The sequence below is a fragment of the Panulirus ornatus genome, chromosome 27 (assembly GCF_036320965.1).
Source record: "Panulirus ornatus isolate Po-2019 chromosome 27, ASM3632096v1, whole genome shotgun sequence".
NCBI lineage: Eukaryota > Metazoa > Arthropoda > Malacostraca > Decapoda > Palinuridae > Panulirus > Panulirus ornatus.
The window spans coordinates 9,339,814-9,364,902 of record NC_092250.1 but is presented as its reverse complement, the minus strand read 5'-3'; the positions used below and the strand labels follow the sequence as shown (position 1 = coordinate 9,364,902).

The window sequence follows — 25,089 nt, the reverse complement described above, 5'->3', positions numbered from 1 at the left end:
CTATCAACTCTATCATATGCCTTCTCCAGATCCATAAATGCTACACACAAACCCGTTTGCTTTTCTAAGTATTTCTCACATATATTCTTCAAAGCAAACACCTGATCCACACATCCTCTACCACTTCAAAAACCACAGTGATATTCCCCAATCTGTTGTTCTGTACATGCCTTCACCCTCTCAGTCAATACCCTCCCATCTGATTTCCCGGGAATACTTAACAAACTTATACCTCTGTAATTTGAGCACCCACTCTTATCCCCTTTGCAGTTGTATGATAGCACTATGCAAGCATTCTGGCAGTCCTCAGGCACCTCACCATGAGTCAAACATACACTAAATAACCATACCAACCAGTCAAGAATACAGTCACCCCCTTTTTTTTTATAAATTCCACTGCAATAGCATCCAAACCCACCGCCTTGCCGGCTTTCATCTTCCGTGAAGCTTTTACTACCTCTTCTCTGTTTACCAAATCATTCTCAATAACCCTCTCATCACCTCGACAAAAACACCCTGTATCTGCCACTCTATCATCAAATTAATTCAACAAACCTTCAAGAAACTTGCTCCATCTCCTTCTCACATCACCACTACTTGTTATCACCTCCCCATTAGCCACCTTCACTGATGTTCCCATTTGTTCCCTTGTCTTACGCACTTTGGATGGTATTGCAGTGAAATTTATTAAAAAAGGGGGTGACTGTATTATTGACTGGTTGGTAAGGTTATTTAATGTAAGTATGACTCATGGTGAGGTGCCACAGGATTGGCGGAATGCGTGCATAGTGCCATTGTACAAAGGCAAAGGGGATAAGAGTGAGTGCTCAAATTTCAGAGGTATAAGGTTGTTGAGTATTCCTGGTAAATTATATGGAGGATATTGGTTGAGAGGGTGAAGGCATGTACAGAGCATCAGATTGGGGAATAGCAGTGTGGTTTCAGAAGTGGTAGAGGATGTGTGGATCAGGTGTTTGCTTTGAAGAATGTATGTGAGAAATACTTAGAAAAACAAATGGATTTGTATGTAGCATTTATGGATCTGGAGAAGGCATATGATAGAGTTGATAGAGATGCTCTGTGGAAGGTCTTAAGAATATATGGTTTGGGAGGCAAGTTGTTAGAAGCAGTGAAAAGTTTTTTTTCGAGGTTGTAAAGCATGTGTACGTGTAGGAAGAGAGGAAAATGATTGGTTCTCAGTGAATGTAGGTTTGCGGCAGGGGTGTGTGATGTCTCCATGGTTGTTTCATTTGTTTATGGATGGGGTTGTTAGGGAGGTGAATGCAAGAGTTTCGAAAAGAGGGGCGAGTATGAAGTCTGTTGTGGATGAGAGAGCTTGGGAAGTGAGTCAGTTGTTGTTCGCTGATGATACAGCGCTGGTGGCTGATTCATGTGAGAAACTGCAGAAGCTGGTGACTGAGTTTGGTAAAGTGTGTGAAAGAAGAAAGTTAAGAGTAAATGTGAATAAGAGCAAGGTTATTAGGTACAGTAGGGTTGAGGGTCAAGTCAATTGGAAGGAAAGTTTGAATGGAGAAAAACTGGAGGAAGTAAAGTGTTTTAGATATCTGGGAGTGGATCTGGCAGCGGATGGAACCATGGAAGCGGAAGTGGATCATAGGGTTGGGGAGGGGACGAAAATCCTGGGAGCCTTGAAGAATGTGTGGAAGTCGAGAACATTATCTCGGAATGCAAAAATGGGTATGTTTGACGGAATAGTGGTTCCAACAATGTTGTATGGTTGCGAGGCGTGGGCTATGGATAGAGTTGTGCGCAGGAGGATGGATGTGCTGGAAATGAGATGTTTGAGGACAATGTGTGGTGTGAGGTGGTTTGATCGAGTAAGTAACGTAAGGGTAAGAGAGATGTGTGGAAATAAAAAGAGCGTGGTTGAGAGAGCAGAAGAGGGTGTTTTGAAATGGTTTGGGCACATAGAGAGAATGAGTGAGGAAACATTGACAAAGAGGATATATGTGTCAGAGGTGGAGGGAACGAGGAGAAGTGGAAGACTGAATTGGAGGTGGAAAAATCGAGTGATAAAGATTTTGAGTGATCGGAGCCTGAACATGCAGGAGGGTGAAAGGAGGGCAAGGAATAGAGTGAATTGGATCGATGTGGTATACCGGGGTTGACGTGCTGTCAGTGGATTGAATCAGGGCATGTGAAGCGTCTGGGGTAAACCATGGAAAGCTGTGTAGGTATGTATATTTGCGTGTGTGGACGTTTATGTATATACATGTGTATGGGGGTGGGTTGAACCATTTCTTTCGTCTGTTTCCTTGCGCTACCTCGCAAACGCGGGAGACAGCGACAAAGCCAAAAAAGAAAAAAAAAAAAATATATATATATATATATATATATATATGAATATTATTTTCATTTTATTTATTTTGCTTTTGTCGCTGTCTCCCTCGTTTGTGAGGTAGCGCAAGGAAACAGACGAAAGGAATGGCCCAACCCACCCCCATACACATGTATATACATACACGTCCACATACGCAAATATACATACCTATACATCTCAATGAACACATATATATACACACACAGACATATACATATATACAAATGTACATAATTCATACTGTCTGCCTTTATGTATTCCCATCGCCACCTCGCCACACATTGATGAACATCCCCCTCCCCCCTCATGTGTGCGAGGTAGCGCTAGGAAAAGACAACAAAGGCCGCATTCGTTCACAAGCAGTCTTTAGCTGTCATGTAATAATGCACCGAAACCACATATCCCTTTCCACATCCAGGCCCCACAAAACTTTCCATGGCTTACCCATGATGCTTCACATGCCCTACTTCATTCCATTTACAGCACGTAGACCCGGGTATGCCACATCGTTCCAATTCACTCTATTCCTTGCACGCCTTTTACCCTCCTGAATGTTCAGGCTCCGATCACTCAAAATCTTTTTCACTCCATCTTTCCACCTCCAATTCGGTCTTCCACTTCTCCTCGTTCCCTCCACCTCTGACACATATATCCTCTTTGCCAATGTTTCCTCACTCATTCTCTCCATGTGACCAAACCATTTCAAAACACCCTCTTCTACTCTCTCGACCACACTCTTTTCACCTACCACACATCTCTCTTACCTTTTCATTACTTACTCGATCAAACCACCTAACACCACATATTGTCCTCAAACATCTGATTTGTAGCACATCCACCCTCCCCCTCACAACTATAGCCCACGCCTCGCAAGCATATAATATTGTTGGAAAAACTATTTCCACACATCTCTTTTACCCTTACATTACTTACTCGATCAAACCACCTCACACCACATATTGTCCTCAAACATCTCATTTCCAGCACATCCACCCTCCTGCGCACAACTCTATCAATAGCCCACGCCCGCAGCCAGGCAACATTGTTGGAACCACTATTCCTCCAAACATACCCATTTTTGCTTTCCGAGATAATGTTCTCGACTTCCAAACATTCTTGAACGCTCCCAGGATTTTCGCCCCCTCCCCCACCCTATGATTCATTTCCGCTTTTATGGTTCCATCCGCTGCCAGATCCGCTCCCAGATATCTAAAACACTTTACTTCCTCCAGTTTTTCTCCATTCAAACTTACCTCCCAATTGACTTGACCCTCAACCCTACTGTACCTAATAACCTTGCTCTTATTCAGATTTACTCTTAACTTTCTTATTTCAAACTCTTTACCAAACTCATATATATATATATATATATATATATATATATATATATATATATATATATATATATATATATATATATATATATATATATATATATATATATATATATTCCTTCGAGTCCACGGGGAAAATGAAGCAAGATAAGTTCCCAATTGCACTTTCGTGCAATAATCACATCATCACGGGAGACACAGGAGAGAAATATATGTCAGTTGATATAAATCGAAGAGATGAAGCTAGGACGCTACTTGGTAAACATGTGATTTTCCAAGACAGACAACGAGCGTTGATACACTTATCATTTTACAAATTTTATCAACAATATAGTTATCTAATTTGTATAGACCATCACTAATATTAAGATTATAATTCTTTTTGTATTCAATAATAGAAGATCCAATGATATTTCTCGTGGCAATAGAGTTAGATATAATAACGGATATGGCATTACTCCAGTCACCAGAATGATCATAGTTTTTAACGTGATTAAACATGGCATTTGAGTCTTGTCCCGTTCTTACACTATATTTATGTTGCCTAAGTCTAACAGAAAGAGCCTTACCAGTCTGCGCAACATAAAACTTATCACAGTTTCTACGTGGCACTTTACAGTTGCATCCAGGAGAATTTTCTGGTGAATTCCTGATTAAGAGATTCTTTATAGTATCATTGTTGCTGAAGGCAAAATTTACCTTAAAGGATTTAAGTAACATGGGAAGTAAAGTAAAATTATCATTAAAAGGGAGAACTAAAAGATTCTTGGTGTCAATCGGAGGTTTGGGCTCAGCTTTATAAAATGCTTTCTTTGCTAACTAAAGGGATTTATCAAAGAAAGATTTGGGGTACTCATCATCAATAAACTCTGGACTGCGAAATTGTGATCCTTTCCAACTTGGATTCCACACGGCTCTTCTATTATTTCTCTACAAGCTGTCCTGGAGTTTCTCCTTTCGTTACTGCTTTCTCCAAATCGTTGATCAAGGCCCACCAACTGAAGTTAGGATTTGAATTCCTTAGGAAATGCCTTTATAAACAAGTGATACCAAGATCTGTCCTACCCTAGCGATTGTTGCAGCTGTCTGGTCGACCATTTGACCAATTCCAAAGCATCATTCTAAAGAAACACATTGAATTAAAGAAGGTCGAAATGGAGGAGGTGTTTCGTATTACAAGAGAGAAGAAATGTGCCTTTCAAATGGCAACACTGACATATTGGAAAAACCGGATGTTGGACTATTGCTATAATAGGTTAAGGAATGAACGCAAGAGGCTACAAATCAAACTAAATTGTAAGTTGGACCATCTTATTAAAAACAGCCACTGGACTAAGAACACAAACCCTTCTTTTGTGATAACCCTGTCTAATAAACAAATAGATAAGGATTCCTTGTGTGCATAAGGCTATGAATTAAGTTTTGTGTGCTCTAACAGGGAAGCCAGCTGTGTTGATGTCAGAAAGTCTTTTTGTAATTTAGAGAAATACAGTAATTTAACTAATGATGAAATTAATATCTGTAAGGGCGTAGTGTATGCCAGTTTGTCAAAACCAGTGGAACCTAATTGCCTTTATAAAGACAAAGATATACATATTACTAAAGCAGATAAGGCTAACACTGTTGTGATTTTACACAAAAGTAACCATTTATCTAAAATGAATGATCTTTTAAATGATGACACAACATATTATAAACTCAGTAAAAATCCCCTTGAAGCAGTTAACTTCCATTTCAATAAAGAAATGAAGTTGTTGTTGAAAGATAATGGTTCTCTCATCAAAAGATTGTCATCTTTGTCTCCTTCATTGCCATATGTGTATGGACTTATCAAAACACATAAACAGAATTTTCCAGCAAGGCCTATAGTGATTTCAGGAGGCTCCATCACATATAGATTGTCAAAATGGTTAGTTTCTTTATTAAGGCCTTTAGTGGGTAAGGTATCAAACTCTGATATCGTGAACAATGTAGATTTAGTCAACAAGCTTAATAATATCAACGTAAATTTTGATTTCAAACTAGTTAGCTTTGATGTTTCCTCACTTTTCAGTTGATGACCTTTTAGAATATTTGTTTGATGTCTTGGATGATATTCATTTACCTGTTTCAAAGTCTCTTTTCATTAAACTGATAAAATTGTGTATAAAAGGCAGTGTATTTCAATTCAATGGAGATTATTATGCTAAAAAATTTGGTATAGCAATGGGTAACCATCTTTCACCTGTACTAAGTAATCTTCATATGGATTTTTTTTAAACATAATTACTAAAGGATATCTTATCTTCTAATGGAATTTGGTTTAGTTATGTAGATGATGTTCTTTGCGTTTGGTCAACAAATGAAAATTTGCAAATGTTGCTCCCCTTACTTAAAAATTTAGTACCTTCCATCAAATTTACTGTAGAAAATGAAAATAACGGTATGTTATCATTTTCAGATTGCATGACCCCATAGGCAAGGAAACAAGTTTAAGTTTAGCATATACAGAGAATCTACCAATGTATGCTCATATATCCATTATTACTTATCTCGACATGACGGAGTTAATTTATCATCTTTTCAATCTGTGTTCCTTAGGGCATTACGTATTTGCGGCCCAGAGTTTATTGATGATGAGTTTGAGAAGATGTATTCTATTGGATCTAAGTTAAAGTACCATAAATCTTTCATTGAAAAATCCCTTTAGTTAGCGAAGAAATCGTTTTATAGAGTTGAGCTCAAACTTCCCATTGACACCAAGAATCTTTTAGTTCTCCCTTTTAATAATAATTCTACTTTACTTTCCATGTTGCTTAAATCCTTTGATGTAAATGTTGCCTTCAGCAACAATAATACTATAAAGAATATCTTAATCAAGAATTCACCAGAAAGTTCTCCTGGATGTATCTACAAAGTGCCATGTAGAAACTGTGATAAGTTTATGTTGGGCAGACTGGTAAGGTTCTTTCTGTTAGACTTAAGCAGCATAAATGTAGTATAAGAACGGGACAAGAATCAAATGCCTTGTTTAATCAGGTTAAAAACTATGATCATTGTATTGGAGTAATGCCATTTCATTTATTAACTCTAACTCTATTACCACGAGAAATATCATTGAATCTTCTGTTATTAAGTTAACAAAGAACTATGATCTTAATATATATATATATATATATATATATATATATATATATATATATATATATATATATATATATATATATATATATATATATATATATATATATATATATATATATATATATATATATATATATATATATATATATATATAGTCGCAGATCCCGCGTTAGCGAGGTAGCGTTAAGAACAGAGGGCTGAGCCTTAGAGGTTATATCCTCACTTGGCTCCTTCTCTGTTAAATCTTTTGGGAAATTGGAAATGGGAGGGGAGGATTTCCAGCCCCCTGCACCGTCCCCTTTTAGTCGCCTTCTAGGACACATAGGAGATACGTGGGAAATGCTCTTTATACTCGATCGCCGTTTCCCGCGTCAGCGAGTTAGCACAATCACCTACTCCTATTGCTCATCCACTCCCCTTGCTTTGTTTTCCTCATCTTTTCCTTTCTACACTCATTCTCTCCTGGTATTTCTTCACGCAAGTCTTTTCTAAGCTCATTTACTTTCAACACTCCGTTCTCACCAATACTGTTTGCCTCTTTCCCTAAAACATTAAATATTTTCACCTCCGCCTTCACAATATAGCAGCAAAATTCCCAGAAAAAAGTGCATTGTGTAACTGAGATCAATCACCGTGCATATCTGTTAGAAAAAGCATTCTTTCTAATACCCAACCATTATGAATTTATCATGCTTGCATGATTACATCTGATTCAGTAATTACAGACAATTAACAGGTCCTCTGATTGAAGATCTCGAGTAGCGTTAACATAAAGACATCTTTAGATATCTGAATTCTTTTCACCAAAATTCCTTTTTTGTTGCATTACATAAAATTTAAGAGCCTCCATATCGCCAGCAGACCGGTAGTAGGGTGTCCAAAGTGGCTCACCAACAAATAGTCTCATAACTTTAATGTAATTCTTGACGTCAACAGTGAATCGATGATAAATTCCAGCTGGCAGAATCAATAAGTCTCCATGTGTCACTTCAATCCTTATCTAGTTATCAGCTTCATCGCGAAGGTCCAAGTATCTGGAGCCTTTTAAGATGAATCGACTTTCTTCATCTTTGTGGAGGTGTTCCTCATAGAAAGAGTTTATCTTCTCTTCATAGTCAGGTAATTCCTCTGGTGACACTTCAGTCATATCCATATATGAGTAACCTTTCTCACTTTTGATGTGGTTCAGCTTTCCCTCTGACTCATAATTTTCAGGATAAAGCTTTCACTACATGACTCCTGTATTCCTTGACAAATTTTCCACGTCGAAAAAATGAGGTTGAGATAGGTGATACTCCAGTCTCATATCCTCAGAGCTATTATCAATGTGCCATGCCTGCACCTTCTTCCCTACAATCTCTATCATCTGCAGAATAAGTTCACAGTATCCAAAGCTAATTGCGACGCGGAGCTAAACCTTGTTTTTCTACAAAATGAGCAAAAGAATAACTGAAAATGGAATGAACCTTCCTTCTTTTATAAGCGAATTATCAGATTTTCTGTTGGATTCTCTGTCGAATCAGCTGGTGGCTGATCTGGGTGAGAAACTGCAGAAGCTGGTGACTGAGTTTGGTAAAGTGTGAAAGAAGAAATCTGAGAGTAAATGTGAATAAGAGCAAGGTTATTGGGTACAGTAGGGTTGAGGAACAAGGCAACTGGGAGCTAAGTTTGAATGGAGAAAAACTGGAGGAAGTGAAGTGTTTTAGATATCTGAGAGTGGATTTGGCAACGGATGGAACCATGGAAGCGGAAATGAGTCACAGGATGGGAGAGGGGGCAAAAGTTTTGGGAGCGTTGAAGAATGTGTGAAGGCAGGAACATTATCTCGGAAAGCGAAAATGGGTATGTTTGAAGGAATAATGTTCCAACAATGTTATATGGTTGCGAGGCGTGGGCTATAGATAAAGTTGTGCGGAGGACGGTGGATGTGTTGGAAATGAGATGTTTGAGGATAATATGTGGTGTGAGGTGGTTTGATCGAGTAAATAATGAACGGGTAAGACAAATGTGTGGTAATAAAAAGAGTGTGTTTGAGAGAACAGAGGGTGTATTGAAATGGTTTGGTCACATGTAGGGAGTGAGTGATGAAAGATTGACAAAGAGAATATATGTATCAGAGGTGGGGAGAACGAGAAGTGGGAGACCAAATTGGAGGTGGAAGGATTGAGTGAAAAAGATTTTGAGCGATCGGGGCCTGAACATGCAGGAGGGTGAAAGGCGTGCAAGGAAAAGATTGACACTTGAGCGTAAGTGGGCCGCGCATATCAAAAGGAGAGAAGCAGGGAGGTTAAGAGGAAGAAGAAAAAAGAAGAAGTAGTAGGAGGGAGCGTCTGGAAGAGGGAGGGCAGGAGAAGAATGGGGGAGGGAGTGGAGGGAAGGAGGTGGTGCAACCGGTGTGGTGGAGGAGGAGGGGGGGTAGGTTGTTTAACATAGCCTCCTTCTTTATCTATCTACCTCTCTTGAAAACATAGCCTCCTTCTTAATCTATCTGTATTTGAAGATTTGTTGAGGTTTCCAAAAAGGAAGATAGAATGATGGGGAGAAGAGAGTGGTGAGATTAAGTTAGCTTGGAAAGGAGATTTGTGTGCGGAAGTATCGAGAGAGATTGAGTGTACAATGGAAAAAAGGTGAGAGCAAATGACGTGAGGAGGGTGGGGGAGAAATCGAATGTATTTAGGGAACCATTGGTGGCTTGCGCAAAAGATGCATGTGACATGAGAAAGCTGGGAGGTGAGCAGGTTAAAAAAGGTATTAATTAGTGGGATGAGAAAGTAAAGTTGCTACTGAAGGAGAGAAGAGAGGCTTTGGGACGATACTCCCAAGGAAGGAGTGCAAATGACTGGAAGATTTATAAAAGAAAGCGGCAAAAGGTCAAGAGAAACGTGCAAGGATTGAAAAAGAGGACAAATGAGAGTTGGGGTGAGAGAGTATCATGAAACTTTAGGGACAATAAAAAGATGTTTTGGAAGGAGAAAATAAAGTGCGTAAGACAAGAGAACAAATGGGAACATAGGTGAAGGGGCAAGTGGGGAAGTAATATTAGGGGTGTGGTGAAGTGAGGAGATGGAGTAAGTATTTTGAGGGTTTGTTCCATGTGTTTGATGAGAGAGTGGCAGATATAGGATGTTTTGGTCGGGATGGTGTGCGAAGTGAGAGGGTCAGGGAGAATGATTTGCTTAAGAGAGAAGGGGTAGTGAATCCTTTGCGGAATATGGAATCCGGAAAGGCGGCGGGTTTGGATGGTATAGCAGAGGAATTTATTAGAAAAGGGGGTGACTGTGTTGTTGATTGATTGATAAGGATATTCAATGAATATATGTATTATGGTGAAGTGCATGAGGATTGACGGAATGTATGCATAGTACCATTGTACAAAAGCAAAGGGATAAAAGTGAATGTTCAAACTACAGAGGCATAAGTTTGCTAAGTATATCTTGGAAATTGTATGGGAGGGTATTGACTGAGACGGGAGAAATTGTATGGGTAGGTATTGACTGAGACGGTGAAGGCATGTACATAGCATCAAATTGGGGAAGAACAGTGGGCTTTCAGAAGTTGTAGAGGAAGTGTGGATCAGGTGTTTGCTTTGAAGAATGTGTGTGAGAAATACTTAGAAAAACTGTTTGGCTGGATATAGCATTTATGTATCTAGAGAAGGCATATGATAGGGTAGATATATATGTTTTATGGAAGGTTGTAAGAGTATGTGGTGTGGGAGGTAAGTTGCTAGAAGCAGTGAAACGTTTTTACCAAGGATGTAAAGCATGTGTACGAGTAGGAAGAGAGGAAAGTGATTGATTCTCACTGACGTCGGTCTGCGACAGGGGCTTGTGATGTCCCAATGGTTGTTTAATTTGTTTATGGATGAGGAGGTTTGGGAGCTAAATGCAAGAGTTTGAAGAGAGGGGTGGTTATGCAGTCTTTTGTGGCTGAGAGGGTCTAGTAAGTGAGTCAGTTGTTGTTTGCCGATGCTACAACTCTAGTGATTGATTCGAGTGAGAAACTGCAAAAGTTGGTGACTGAGTTTGGAAAGATGTGCTAAAGGAGAAAAACGAGAGTAACTGTGAACAAGAACACGGTTTTTAGGTTCAGTAGGGTTGAGGGACAAGTTGGTTAGGATGTAAGCTTAAATGGAGGAAAAATAGAGGAGGTGGTGTTCTAAATATCTGGGAGTGGACGTAGAAGCGAATGGAACCATTGAAGCTGAAGTTATTTACAGGGTTGGGGAGGGGGCAAAGGTTCTGGGAGCGATGAAGAATGTGTGGAAGGCGAAAACATTATCTTGGAGAGCAAGAATGGGTATGTTTGAAGGAGGTTTCGAGGCATAGGCTATAGATGGGGTTGTGCAGAGGAAGGTGGATGTGTTGAAAATGAAAAGTCTGTGGACAATATGTGGTGTGAAATAATTTGATCGAATAAGTTATGAAAGGGTAAGTATGTGTGGAAACAAAAAAGAGTGTGGTTAAGAAAGCAGAAGAGGGTATATTGAAATGGATTGGACACAAGGAGGGTATGAGTGAGGAAAGATTGACAAAAAGGTGGAGGGAACAAGAAGGGGGAGACCAAATTGGTAGTGGAAGGATGGAGTGAAAAAGATTTTAAGTGATTGGGACATGAACAAACTGGAGGATGAGAGGCGTGCATGGAATAGAGTGAATTGGAACGATGTTGTATACCGGGATCGACGCGCTGTGAATGGATTGAACCAGGGCATGTGAAACGTGTGGGGTAAACCATGGAAAGATCTGTTGGGTCTGGATGTCGATAGGAAGCTGTGGTTTCGGTGCATTACACATGATAGCTAGAGACTAAGTGTGAACGAATGTGGCCTTTTTGTCTGTTTTCCTGGCGCTACCTCGCTGAGCAGGGAGTAGTGATGTGGGAGTATCATGTGGGACGGGCTAGCGCCAGGAATGGATGAAGGCAAGCAAGTGTGAATATATTCATGTTCATATATGTATATGTCTGTGTATTAGTATGCATATGTATGTATATATGTATATGTTGATATGTATATGCATATGTATGGATATTTGCGTGTATGAGCGTTTATGTATATGTGTATATGAGTGGATGGGCCATTCTTCGTCTGTTTCCTGGTGCTACCTCGCTGACGCGGGAATCAACGATTAAGTATAACAATAATGCTAATGATGATAATCTTAATAATAGAAATGATAATAACATTGATAATAGTAATAATGATGATAATAATAATAGTAATGTTAATTATAATAATAATGATAATGATAATAATAATGATAATGATAATGATAATAATAATAATATTCATTTATTTATTTTGCTTTGTCGCTGTCTCCCGCGTTTGCGAGGCAGCGCAAGGAAACAGACGAAAGAAATGGCCCAACACACCCCCATACGCATGTATATACATACACGTCCACACACGCAAATATACATACATGTACATCTCAATGTACACATATATATATACATACACAGACACATACATATATACACATGCACACAATTCACACTGTCTGCACCTATTCACTCTCATCGCCACCTCGCAACACATGGAATACCACCCCCCTCCCCCCTCATGTGTGCGAGGTAGCGCTAGGAAAAGACAACAAAGGCCCCATTCGTTCACACTCAGTCTCTAGCTGTCATGCAATAATGCCCGAAACCACAGCTCCCTTTCCACATCCAGGCCACACACAACTTTCCATGGTTTACCCCAGACGCTTCACATGCCCTGATTCAATCCACTGACAGCACGTCAACCCCGGTATACCACATCGATCCAATTCACTCTATTCCTTGCACGCCTTTCACCCTCCTGCATGTTCAGGCCCCGATCACTCAAAATCTTTTTCACTCCATCTTTCCACCTCAAATCTGGTCTCCCACTTCTCCTCGTTCCCTCCACCTCCGACATATCTATCCTCTTGGTCAATCTTTCCTCACTCATTCTCTCCATATGACCAAACCATTTCAAAACATCCTCTTCTGCTCTCTCAACCACGCTCTTTTTATTTCCACACATCTCTCTTACCCTTACATTACTTACTCGACCAAACCACCTCACACCACATATTGTCCTCAAACATCTCATTTCCAGCACATCCATCCTCCTGCGCACAACTCTATCCATAGCCCACGCCTCGCAACCATACAACATTGTTGGAACCACTATTCCTTCAAGCATACCCATTTTTGATTTCGAAGATAATGTTCTCGACTTCCATACATTCTTCAAGGCTCCCAGGATTTTCGCCCCCTCCCCCACCCTATGATCCACTTCCGCTTCTATGGTTCCATCCGCTGACAGATCCACTCCCAGATATCTAAAACACTTTACTTCCTCCAGTTTTTCTCCATTCAAACTTACCTCCCAATTGACTTGACCCTCAACCCTACTGTACCTAATAACCTTGCTCTTATTCACATTTACTCTTAACTTTCTTCTTTCACACACTTTACCAAACTCAGTCACCAGCTTCTGCAGTTTCTCACATGAATCAGCCACCAGTGCTGTATCATCAGCGAACAACAACTGACTCACTTCACAAGCTCTCCCATCCCCAACAGTCTTCATACTTGCCCCTCTTTCCAAAACTCTTGCATTCACCTCCCTAACAACCTCATCCATAAACAAAAGAAACAACCATGGAGACATGACACACCCCTGCCGCAAACCTACATTCACTGAGAACCAATCACTTTCCTCTCTTCCTACACGTACACATGCCTTACATCCTCGATAAAAACTTTTCACTGCTTCTAACAACTTGCCTCCCACACCATATATTCTTAATACCTTCCACAGAGCATCTCTATCAATTCTATCATATGCCCTCTCCAGATCCATAAATGCTACATACAAATCCACTTGCTTTTCTAAGTATTTCTCACATACATTCTTCAAAGCAAACACCTGATCCACACATCCTCTACCACTTCTGAAACCACACTGCTCTTCCCCAATCTGATGCTCTGTACATGCCTTCACCCTCTCAATCAATACCCTCCCATATAATTTACCAGGAATACTCAACAAACTTATACCTCTGTAATTTGAGCACTCACTCTTATCCCCTTTGCCTTTGTACAATGGCACTATGCACGCATTCCGCCAATCCTCAGGCACCTCACCATGAGTCATACATACATTAAATAACCTTACCAACCAGTCAACAATACAGTCACCCCCTTTTTTAATAGATGCCACTGCAATACCATCCAAACCTGCTGCCTTGCCGGCTTTCATCTTCCGCAAAGCTTTTACTACCTCTTCTCAGTTTACCAAATCATTTTCCCTAACCCTCTCACTTTGCACACCACCTCGACCAAGACACCCTATATCTGCCACTCTATCATCAAACACATTCAACAAACCTTCAAATTACTCACTCCATCTCCTTCTCACATCACCACCACTTGTTATCACCTCCCAATTAGCGCCCTTTACTGAAGTTCCCATTTGCTCCCTTGTCTTACGCACTTTATTTACCTCCTTCCAGAACATCTTTTTATTCTCCCTAAAATTTAATGATACTCTCTCACCCCAACTCTCATTTGCCCTCTTTTTCACCTCTTGCACCTTTCTCTTGACCTCCTGTCTCTTTCTTTTATACATCTCCCACTCAATTTCATTTTTTCCCTGCAAAAATCGTCCAAATGCCTCTCTCTTCTCTTTCACTAATAATCTTACTTCTTCATCCCACCACTCACTACCCTTTCTAATCAACCCACCTCCCTCGCTTCTCATGCCACAAGCATCTTTTGCGCACTCCATCACTGATTCCCTAAATACATCCCATTCCTCCCCCACTCTCCTTACTTCCATTTTTCTCACCTTTTTCCATTCTCTACTCAGTCTCTCCTGGTACATCCTCACACAAGTCTCCTTCCCAAGCTCACTTACTCTCACCACCCTCTTCACCCCAACATTCAATCTTCTTTTCTGAAAACCCATACAAATCTTCACCTTAGCCTCCACAAGATAATGATCAGACATCCCTCCAGTTACACCTCTCAGCACATTAACATCCCAAAGTCTCTCTTTCGCGCGCCTGTCAATTAACACGTAATCCAATAACGCTCTCTGGCCATCTCTCCTACTTACATACGTATACTTATGTATATCTCGCTTTTTAAACCAGGTATATATACATCCCTGGGGATAGGGGAGAAAGAATACTTACCACGTATTCCCTGCGTGTCGCAGAAGGCGACTAAAAGGGAAGGGAGCGAGGGGCTGGAAATCCTCCCCTTTCGTTTTTTTTTTTTTTATTTTCCAAGAGAGGCACTTTAACCATGCCATCTATACAATTTGACATACAGTGCTTCGCTATTCAACATACTAAATATAACTTATAATAGATTTTCTGAGTCATCAGATTTCCTAAAGATTGGTCAAGGCGTCGTCACATAGAAAATGGAATCTGAATAAACAAGTCTGTAGAGGCGGTGGGGTAAGTTGTTGACTCAGCAAGAGGACAAGGGCTCTTACCTAGGTGATGGACCAGTAGATTAACGAGTCTTCATAACTATACATTGAATAGAGCTAATGCTGTGGAAGAGACCAAGCGCATCTAATGAGATGATCATTACGTTGGTTGGTGAAATTTTTTCATTCTTATCATCCACAAGGAAAAACTATGTCGTCACTGCAAAGCCTACTGGTGTACCAGGGAAAACATCCTGGAGCAGTGCGGCCCTCTCCAAACTTCAACAAAGGATAGGTTAATCAAATTCTACGTTGAGATGTCACGTTCCTACATCACTTCACCGGCAACAGTGTGCCTGGAGGAGCAGCTGTCTGTGATCTGCCACACTCTCATCCTATCGAGAGCCTCCGCGTATAAGGAGCGGCTCGTCATCTCCGCGGAAAGTAGATTGTTCTGGCGATTCAGCGAATATGAATAAAATAGTAGATTCTAGCCCACTGAGACCTCACCTGCTCACCACTGTGGAGGGAAAACATACCCCCCCCCCCCCCCCCCCCCACTTCATCATCGCCGCCATGCCTTCTCATCCTTGCCACCATATCCTATGGCTGTAACATGAAGATTAAGCCAAAAGTTTGTTAGATAAGGTGTTAAAGTACTTTTATGACACAGAAGCAATGGAGGATTGAAGCAGACCAAATGATTACAAAACCGTCAATCCTAACGCCATATAGAGGGAGAGTTTAAGTAGTCTTATGGGAAAAGATGAACTCCTACTTACCTAGAGAACTTCATCATATTCCCTCAGACCTGTCTGGAACGAGAGGAGAGATAATCTAAATTCATTCTTATGTTATCAAAGAGTCCAGATACTTCTGAAGATTCGTATGTTGATATGCATAAAGTGCTTCATTTCACTGATAAAAGAATATAAGAAAAGAGATGGTCCCTCTCAGAAGCTGGGATTCAAGATTTGAATCATACCCCTCTCTTAAAATGGAATCTTAGGAATTTAAACTTCACCTCACTCAATCTCTTTGTGTACGACTGCACTGTAAAGCACACATACCGGAATCTGTAGGTGGCCCAGGGCACGAACACTAGAGAGAGGTAGGCAGTAATGACCCAGTATGTCGCACATACGCCAGCCCACATAGACCGCAAATTGTAGGTGGCCCAGGGCAGGAGTACTAGAGAGAGGTAGGCAGTAATGACACAGTTTGTCATACGTACGCCAGCCCAGACTTTTAAACAAGTACCTCTCACAGGCACCCACATATCGTAACACACAGAGTACACCTTTAGATGGTAATGTCTGACGAACTCACAGGCACGTTGCAATCTGGCCCAGGGTAGGAATTGTGAATAGAACACCACCATACGCCACAACCTGCACAGACCATGCTGCAGCACCCTAGTCACCAAGACCAATACTTCGTGAGAAAGTATCGCCGCAATGATCCAGTAGGCGGCCATAACGCACAACAGTGTGCTGGAGGTCATGACAGACTTACCAAAGGCCATCATCATGAAAGAAGCTACCCAATTGTAGAGCTCAACGAACACTACAAAGTCCTTCACTACCTTCACCTCGAATGGCCGCTGGTCTTCGTCTGTCACCCAGTACCTCCTGCACAGCTGTGAGTCCAACCCCGCTACAATATCGTCCAGAAGGGTCTGGAGGACCGGCAGAGATTGGTGCAGAATCACTACTCCCAGCACAAGAGAGAGTGCCAGCAGTACGATCCGTGCTACTCGTGGGAATGGTGGACGTCTGTCACTCAACATCCAGAAGGATATGAGGCAGCACACCAGCACGAGGGCTGTGTAGAATGCCACCACCAGACACAAGACGGAGAAGGTGGACTTGGCCCCCATCTCTGCTCTCCTTTGGAACATTAAAGAAAGGGAGATGGAAGGATTTCCAGCCCCCCACTCCCTCCCATTTTAGTCGCCTTCTACGACACGTAGGGAAAATGTGGGAAGTATTCTTTCTCTCCTATCCCCAGGGATAACATATACATATATATATATATATATATATATATATATATATATATATATATATATATATATATATATATATATATATATATATATATATATATATATATATATATATATATATATATATATTCCTATGAGTCCACGGGGAAATGAAACACGAAAAGTTCTCAAGTGTACTTTCGTGTAATAATCACATCATCAGGGGAGACACAAGAGAGAAATATAACAGTCAGTTGATATACATCGAAGAGACGAAGCTAGAACGCCATTTGGTTGGAAGGGAATTGGAACGATGTGGTATACCGGGGTCGACATGCTGTCGTTGGATTGAACCAGTGCGTGTGAAGAGTCTTGGGTAAACCATGGAAAGTTCTGTGGGGCCTGGATGTAGAGACTGAGTGTGAACGAATGTGGACTTTGTTTTCTTTTCCTAGTGCTACCTCACGCACATGCGGAGGAAGGGGTTGTCATTTAATGTGTGGCGGGATGGCGACAGAAATGAATAAGGGCAGACAGTATAAATTATATACATGTGTATATATGTATATGTCTGTGTGTATATATATATACATATATATATATATATATATATATATATATATATATATATATATATATATATATATATATATATATATATATATATATATATATATATATATATATATGTATGCATACGGTGAGATGTATCGGTATGGATATGTGTGTGGGTGGGTTGGGCCATTCTTTCGTCTGTTTCCCTGCGCCACCATGCTAACGCGGGATACAGCGACAAAGTATAACAGAAAAACAAATAAAAAAAGAAGAATATATATATATATATATATATATATATATATATATATATATATATATATATATATATATATATATATATTATTTTATTATACTTTGTCGCTGTCTCCCGCGTTTGCGAGGTAGCGCAAGGAAACAGACGAAAGAAATGGCCCAACCCCGCCACATACACATGTATATACATACGTCCACACACGCAAATATACATACCAACACAGCTTTCCATGGTTTACCCCAGACGCTTCACATGCCTTGATTCAATCCACTGACAGCACGTCAACCCCGGTATACCACATCGCTCCAATTCACTCTATTCCTTGCCCTCCTTTCACCCTCCTGCATGTTCAGGCCCCGATCACACAAAATCTTTTTCACTCCATCTTTCCACCTCCAATTTGGTCTCCCTCTTCTCCTCGTTCCCTCCACCTCCGACACATATATCCTCTTGGTCAATCTTTCCTCACTCATTCTCTCCATGTGACCAAACCATTTCAAAACACCCTCTTCTGCTCTCTCAACCACACTCTTTTTATTTCCACACATCTCTCTTACGCTTACAATACTTACTCGATCAAACCACCTCACACCACATATTGTCCTCAAACATCGCATTTCCAGCACATCCACCCTCCTGCGCACAACTCTATCCATAGCCCACGCCTCGCAACTATACAACATTGATGGAACCACTATTCCTTCAAACATACCCATTTTTGCTTTCCGAGATAATGTTCTCGACTTCCAAAAATTCCTCAAGGCTCTCAGGATTTTCGCCCCCTCCCCCACCCTATGATTCACTTCCGCTTCCATGGATCCATCCGCTGCCAGATCCACTCCCAGATATCTAAAAAACTTTACTTCCTCCAGTTTCTCTCCATTCAAACTTACCTCTCTATTGACTTGACCCTCAACCCTACTGTACCTAATAACTTTGCTCTTATTCACATTTACTCGAAAGCTCAGATCGGGGTGTCTAAATGTGTGTCGATGTAACCAAGATGAGAAAAAAGGAGAGATAGGTAGTATATTTGAGGAAAGGAGCATCGATGTTTTGGCTCTGAGTGAAACGAAGCTCAAGGGTAAAAGGAAAGAGTGGTTTGGGAATTTCTTGGGAGTAAAGTCAGGGGTTAGTGAGAGGACAAGAGCAAGGGAGGGAGAAGCACTGCTCCTGAATCAGGAGTTGTGGGAGTATGTTATAGAGTGTAAGAAAGTAAATTCTAGATTGATATGGGTAAAACTGAAAGTGAATGCAGAGAGATGGGTGATTATTGGTGCATATGCGCCTGGGCATGAGAAGAAAGATCATGAGAGGCAAGTGTTTTGGGAGCAGCTGAATGAGTGTGTTAGAGGTTTCGATGCAAAAGACCGGGTTATAGTGATGGGTGATTTGAATGCAAAGGTGAGTAATGTGGCAGTTAAGGGAATAATTGGTATACATGGAGCGTTCAGTGTTGTAAATGGAAATGGTGAAGAGCTTGCAGATTTATGTGCTGAAAAAGAACTTGTGATTGGGAATACCTGGTTTAAAAAGCGAGATATACATAAGTATACGTATGTAAGTAGGAGAGATGGCCAGAGAGCGTTATTGGATTACGTGTTAATTGATAGACGCACGAAAGAGAGACTTGGATGTTAATGTCCTGGGAGGTGCAACTGGAGGGATATCTGATCATTATTTTGTGGAGGCGAAGGTGAAGATTTGTATGGGTTTTCAGAAAAGGAGAGAGAATGTTGTGGTGAACATTATATATATATATATATATATATATATATATATATATATATATATATATATATATATATATATATATATATATATATATATATATATATATATATATATATATATATATATATATATATATATATATATATATATATATATATATATATATATATATATATATTAAATAACCTTACCAACCAGTCAACAATACAGTCACCCCCTTTTTTAATAAATTCCACTGCAATACCATCCAAACCTGCTGCCTTGCCGGCTTTCATCTTCCGCAAAGCTTTTACTACCTCTTCTCTGTTTACCAAATCATTTTCCCTAACCCTCGCACTTTGCACACCACCTCGACCCAAACACCCTATATCTGCCACTCTGTCATCAGACACATTCAACAAACCTTCAAAATACTCATTCCATCTCCTTCTCACATCACCACTACTTGTTATCACCTCCCCATTTACGCCCTTCACTGAAGTTCCCATTTGCTCCCTTGTCTTACGCACCCTATTTACCTCCTTCCAAAACATCTTTTTATTCTCCCTAAAATTTACTGATAGTCTCTCACCCCAACTCTCATTTGCCCTTTTTTTCACCTCTTGCACCTTTCTCTTGACCTCCTGTCTCTTTCTTTTATACTTCTCCCACTCAATTGCATTTTTTCCCTGCAAAAATCGTCCAAATGCCTCTCTCTTCTCTTTCACTAATACTCTTACTTCTTCATCCCACCACTCACTACCCTTTCTAAACAGCCCACCTCCCACTCTTCTCATGCCACAAGCATCTTTTGCGCAATCCATCACTGATTCCCTAAATACATCCCATTCCTCCCCCACTCCCCTTACTTCCATTGTTCTCACCTTTTTCCATTCTGTACACAGTCTCTCCTGATACTTCCTCACACAGGTCTCCTTCCCAAGCTCACTTACTCTCACCACCTTCTTCACCCCAACATTCACTCTTCTTTTCTGAAAACCCATACTAATCTTCACCTTAGCCTCCACAAGATAATGATCAGACATCCCTCCAGTTGCACCTCTCAGCACATTGACATCCAAAAGTCTCTCTTTCGCACGCCTGTCAATTAACACGTAATCCAATAACGCTCTCTGGCCATCTCTCCTACTTACATAAGTATACTTATGTATATCTCGCTTTTTAAACCAGGTATTCCCAATCATCAGTCCTTTTTCAGCACATAAATCTACAAGCTCTTCACCATTTCCATTTACAACACTGAATTTATTAAAAAAGGGGGTGACTGTATTGTTGACTGGTTGGTAAGGTTATTTAATGTATGTATGACTCATGGTGAGGTGCCTGAGGATTGGCGGAATGCGTGCATAGTGCCATTGTACAAAGGCAAAGGGGATAAGAGTGAGTGCTCAAATTACAGAGGTATAAGTTTGTTGAGTATTCCTGGTAAATTATATGGGAGGGTATTGATTGAGAGGGTGAAGGCATGTACAGAGCATCAGATTGGGGAAGAGCAGTGTGGTTTCAGAAGTGGTAGAGGATGTGTGGATCAGGTGTTTGCTTTGAAGAGGTAGCGCAAGGAAACAGACGAAAGAAATGGCCCAACCCACCCCCATACACATGTATATACATACGTCCACACACGCAAATATACATACCTACACAGCTTTCCATGGTTTACCCCAGACGCTTCACATGCCCTGATTCAATGCACTGACAGCACGTCAACCCCGGTATACCACATCGCTCCAATTCACTCTATTCCTTGCCCTCCTTTCACCCTCCTGCATGTTCAGGCCCCGATCAAAAAAATCTTTTTCACTCCATCTTTCCACCTCCAATTTGGTCTCCCTCTTCTCCTCGTTCCCTCCACCTCCGACACATATATCCTCTTGGTCAATCTTTCCTCACTCATTCTCTCCATGTGCCCAAACCATTTCAAAACACCTTCTTCTGCTCTCAACCACGCTCTTTTTATTTCCACACATCTCTCTTACCCTTAGAATACTTACTCGATCAAACCACCTCACACCACACATTTTCCTCAAACATCTCATTTCCAGCACATCCATCCTCCTGCGCACAACTCTATCCATAGCCCACGCCTCGCAACCATACAACATTGTTGGAACCACTATTCCTTCAAACATACCCATTTTTGCTTTCCGAGATAATGTTCTCGACTTCCACACATTCTTCAAGGCCCCCAGGATTTTCGCCCCTCCCCCACCCTATGATCCACTTCCGCTTCCATGGTTCCATCCGCTGCCAGATCAACTCCCAGATATCTAAAACACTTCACTTCCTCCAGTTTTTCTCCATTCAAACTCACCTCCCAATTGACTTGACCCTCAACCCTACTGTACCTAATAACCTTGCTCTTATTCACATTTACTCTTAACTTTCTTCTTCCACACACTTTTCCAAACTCAGTCACCAGCTTCTGCAGTTTCTCACATGAATCAGCCACCAGCGCTGTATCATCAGCGAACAACAACTGACTCACTTCCCAAGCTCTCTCATCCCCAACAGACTTCATCCTTGCCCCTCTTTCCAAAACTCTTGCATTTACCTCCCTAACAACCCCATCCATAAACAAATTAAACAACCATGGAGACATCACACACCCCTGCCGCAAACCTTCATATATATATATATATATATATATATATATATATATATATATATATATATATATATATATATATATATATATATATATATATATATATATATATATATTTACTCCACTGACAGCACGTCAACCCCTGTATACCACATCGCTCCAATTCACTCTATTCCTTGCCCTCCTTACACCCTCCTGCATGTTCAGGCCCCGATCACACAAAATCTTTTTCACTCCATCTTTCCACCTCCAATTTGGTCTCCCTCTTCTCCTCGTTCCCCCCACCTCCGACACATATATCCTCTTGGTCAATCTTTCCTCACTCATTCTCTCCATGTGCCCAAACCATTTCAAAACACCCTCTTCTGCTCTCTCAACCACGCTCTTTTTATTTCCACACATCTCTCTTACCCTTACGTTACTTACTCGATCAAACCACCTCACACCACACATTGTCCTCAAACATCTCATTTCCAGCACATCCATCCTCCTGCGCACAACTCTATCCATAGCCCACGCCTCGCAACCATACAACATTGTTGGAACCACTATTCCTTCAAACATACCCATTTTTGCTTTCCGAGATAATGTTCTCGACTTCCACACATTTTTCAAGGCTCCCAAAATTTTCGCCCCCTCCCCCACCCTATGATCCACTTCCGCTTCCATGGTTCCATCCGCTGACAGATCCACTCCCAGATATCTAAAACACTTCACTTCCTCCAGTTTTTCTCCATTCAAACTCACCTCCCAATTGACTTGACCCTCAACCCTACTGTACCTAATAACCTTGCTCTTATTCACATTTACTCTTAACTTTCTTCTTCCACACACTTTACCAAACTCAGTCACCAGCTTCTGCAGTTTCTCACATGAATCATGTGTATGTACATGTGTATGGGGGGGGGGGGGGTTGGGCCATTTCTTTCGTCTGTTTCCTTGCGCTACCTCGCAAACGCGGGAGACAGCGACAAAGTATAAAAAAAAAAAAAAAAAAAAAAATATATATATATATATATATATATATATATATATATATATATATATATATATATATATATATATCTATATATATATATATATATATATATATATATATATATATATATATATATATATATATATATATATATATGTATATATATATTAATATATATATATATATATATATATATATATATATATATATATATATATATATATATATATATATATATATATATATATATATATATATATATATATATATATATATATATATATATATATATAGGGGAGAAAGAATACTTCCCACGTATTCCCTGCGTGTCGTAGAAGGTGACTAAAAGGGGAAGGAGTGGGGGGCTGGAAATCCTCCCCTCTCGTTTTTTTTTTTTTGATTCTTCAAAAGGAGGAACAGAGAAGGAGGCCAGGTGAGGATATTCCCTCAGAGGCCCAGTCCTCCGTTCTTAGCGCTACCTTGCTAACGCGGGAAATGGCGAATAGTTTGAAAGAAAGAAATATATATATCTATAGTAGCTCCATTCAGGCACCCATTTTCCCGAATATTTATGGACTATGAACAGCCAGGTTGACTGAAGTGACTGCCGCAAGCATGAATCTAACATGGGAATTCGTTACGGTCATCATCGTTAACCATTCGTTACGGTCATCATAGTTAACCATCGTACCCTGAGGTACACACGATGGAGCTGATATTAGTAGCAATCAACTACTGTTATCGTACTTCACCCTTCATTTAAACAAATATCCTGCAGTATTTGTTTTTGAAGTCTCAAGCCCCAATAGTCTTGTATGATACAACCATAAAGTTAAGACACTTTCTTGAATATCCTTAAAGTTAGCAAATGGAACTTGAACTGTGTTCCAATTTTCAGTGTCCCTTATCATTTTATGGCTTTTTTTCGCTTTTGATCTTATCAATCGTATTAAAATTATTCATAAACTTTTAAGTGGATATAGTCTCCTTAAGCTTGCAGGATTATGACAATAATCATAATAGTATAGGACAAAAGAGTTCTCGACATTACCTGCAGCTATTCGGAAATCTACTTGATTAAATCTTATATGACCTTATCATTCTCAAATTCATATTTGAATCAAAAGATAAGAAAATGAAGTAGTTACAACGTTGGAAACGTTGGAAGAGATTACGTGAGACAAGTTAACTAGGAGCTAGATTTAGATTACTGTATCCCTAAAAGCACCTGTCACATACAATGGCTGAACGCAAAGAGTTCACTGGAAAACAATTCCATTTTGAAAGAAAAACAAATAATATGTATTCGCTGGTGCATTCAGAACTACCCTGCAAAACTTTCCTTAACCACTTGTTTCCATACATATATATATATATATATATATATATATATATATATATATATATATATATATATATATATATATATATATATATATATATATATATATATATATGTATATATATATATATATATATATATATATATATATTTCTTTCTTTTTTTCAAACTATTTGCCATTTCCCGTGTTAGCAATGTAGCGTTAAAAACAGAGGACTGGGCCTCAGAGGGAATATCCTCACCTGGCCCCCTTCTCTGTTCCCTCTTTTGGAAAATTAAAAAAAACAAGAGGGAAGGATTTAAAGCCCCCCTCTCCCTCCCCTTTTAGTCGCCTTCTACGACACGCAGGGAATACGTGGGAAGTATTCTTTTTCCCCTATCCCCAGGGATATATATATATATATATATATATATATA

General features: G+C 40.0%; 1 protein-coding gene and 1 pseudogene across 2 annotated transcripts in view; both read right to left on the bottom strand.

The window, feature by feature from the left end:
* LOC139757573 (nephrin-like) overlaps positions 1-25,089 on the bottom strand; it is a 943,851-nt gene that overhangs the window by 596,626 nt on the left and 322,136 nt on the right. The gene's annotated exons all lie outside the window — the stretch shown is intronic.
* On the bottom strand, positions 7,580-17,093 carry LOC139757490 (acireductone dioxygenase-like; annotated as a pseudogene).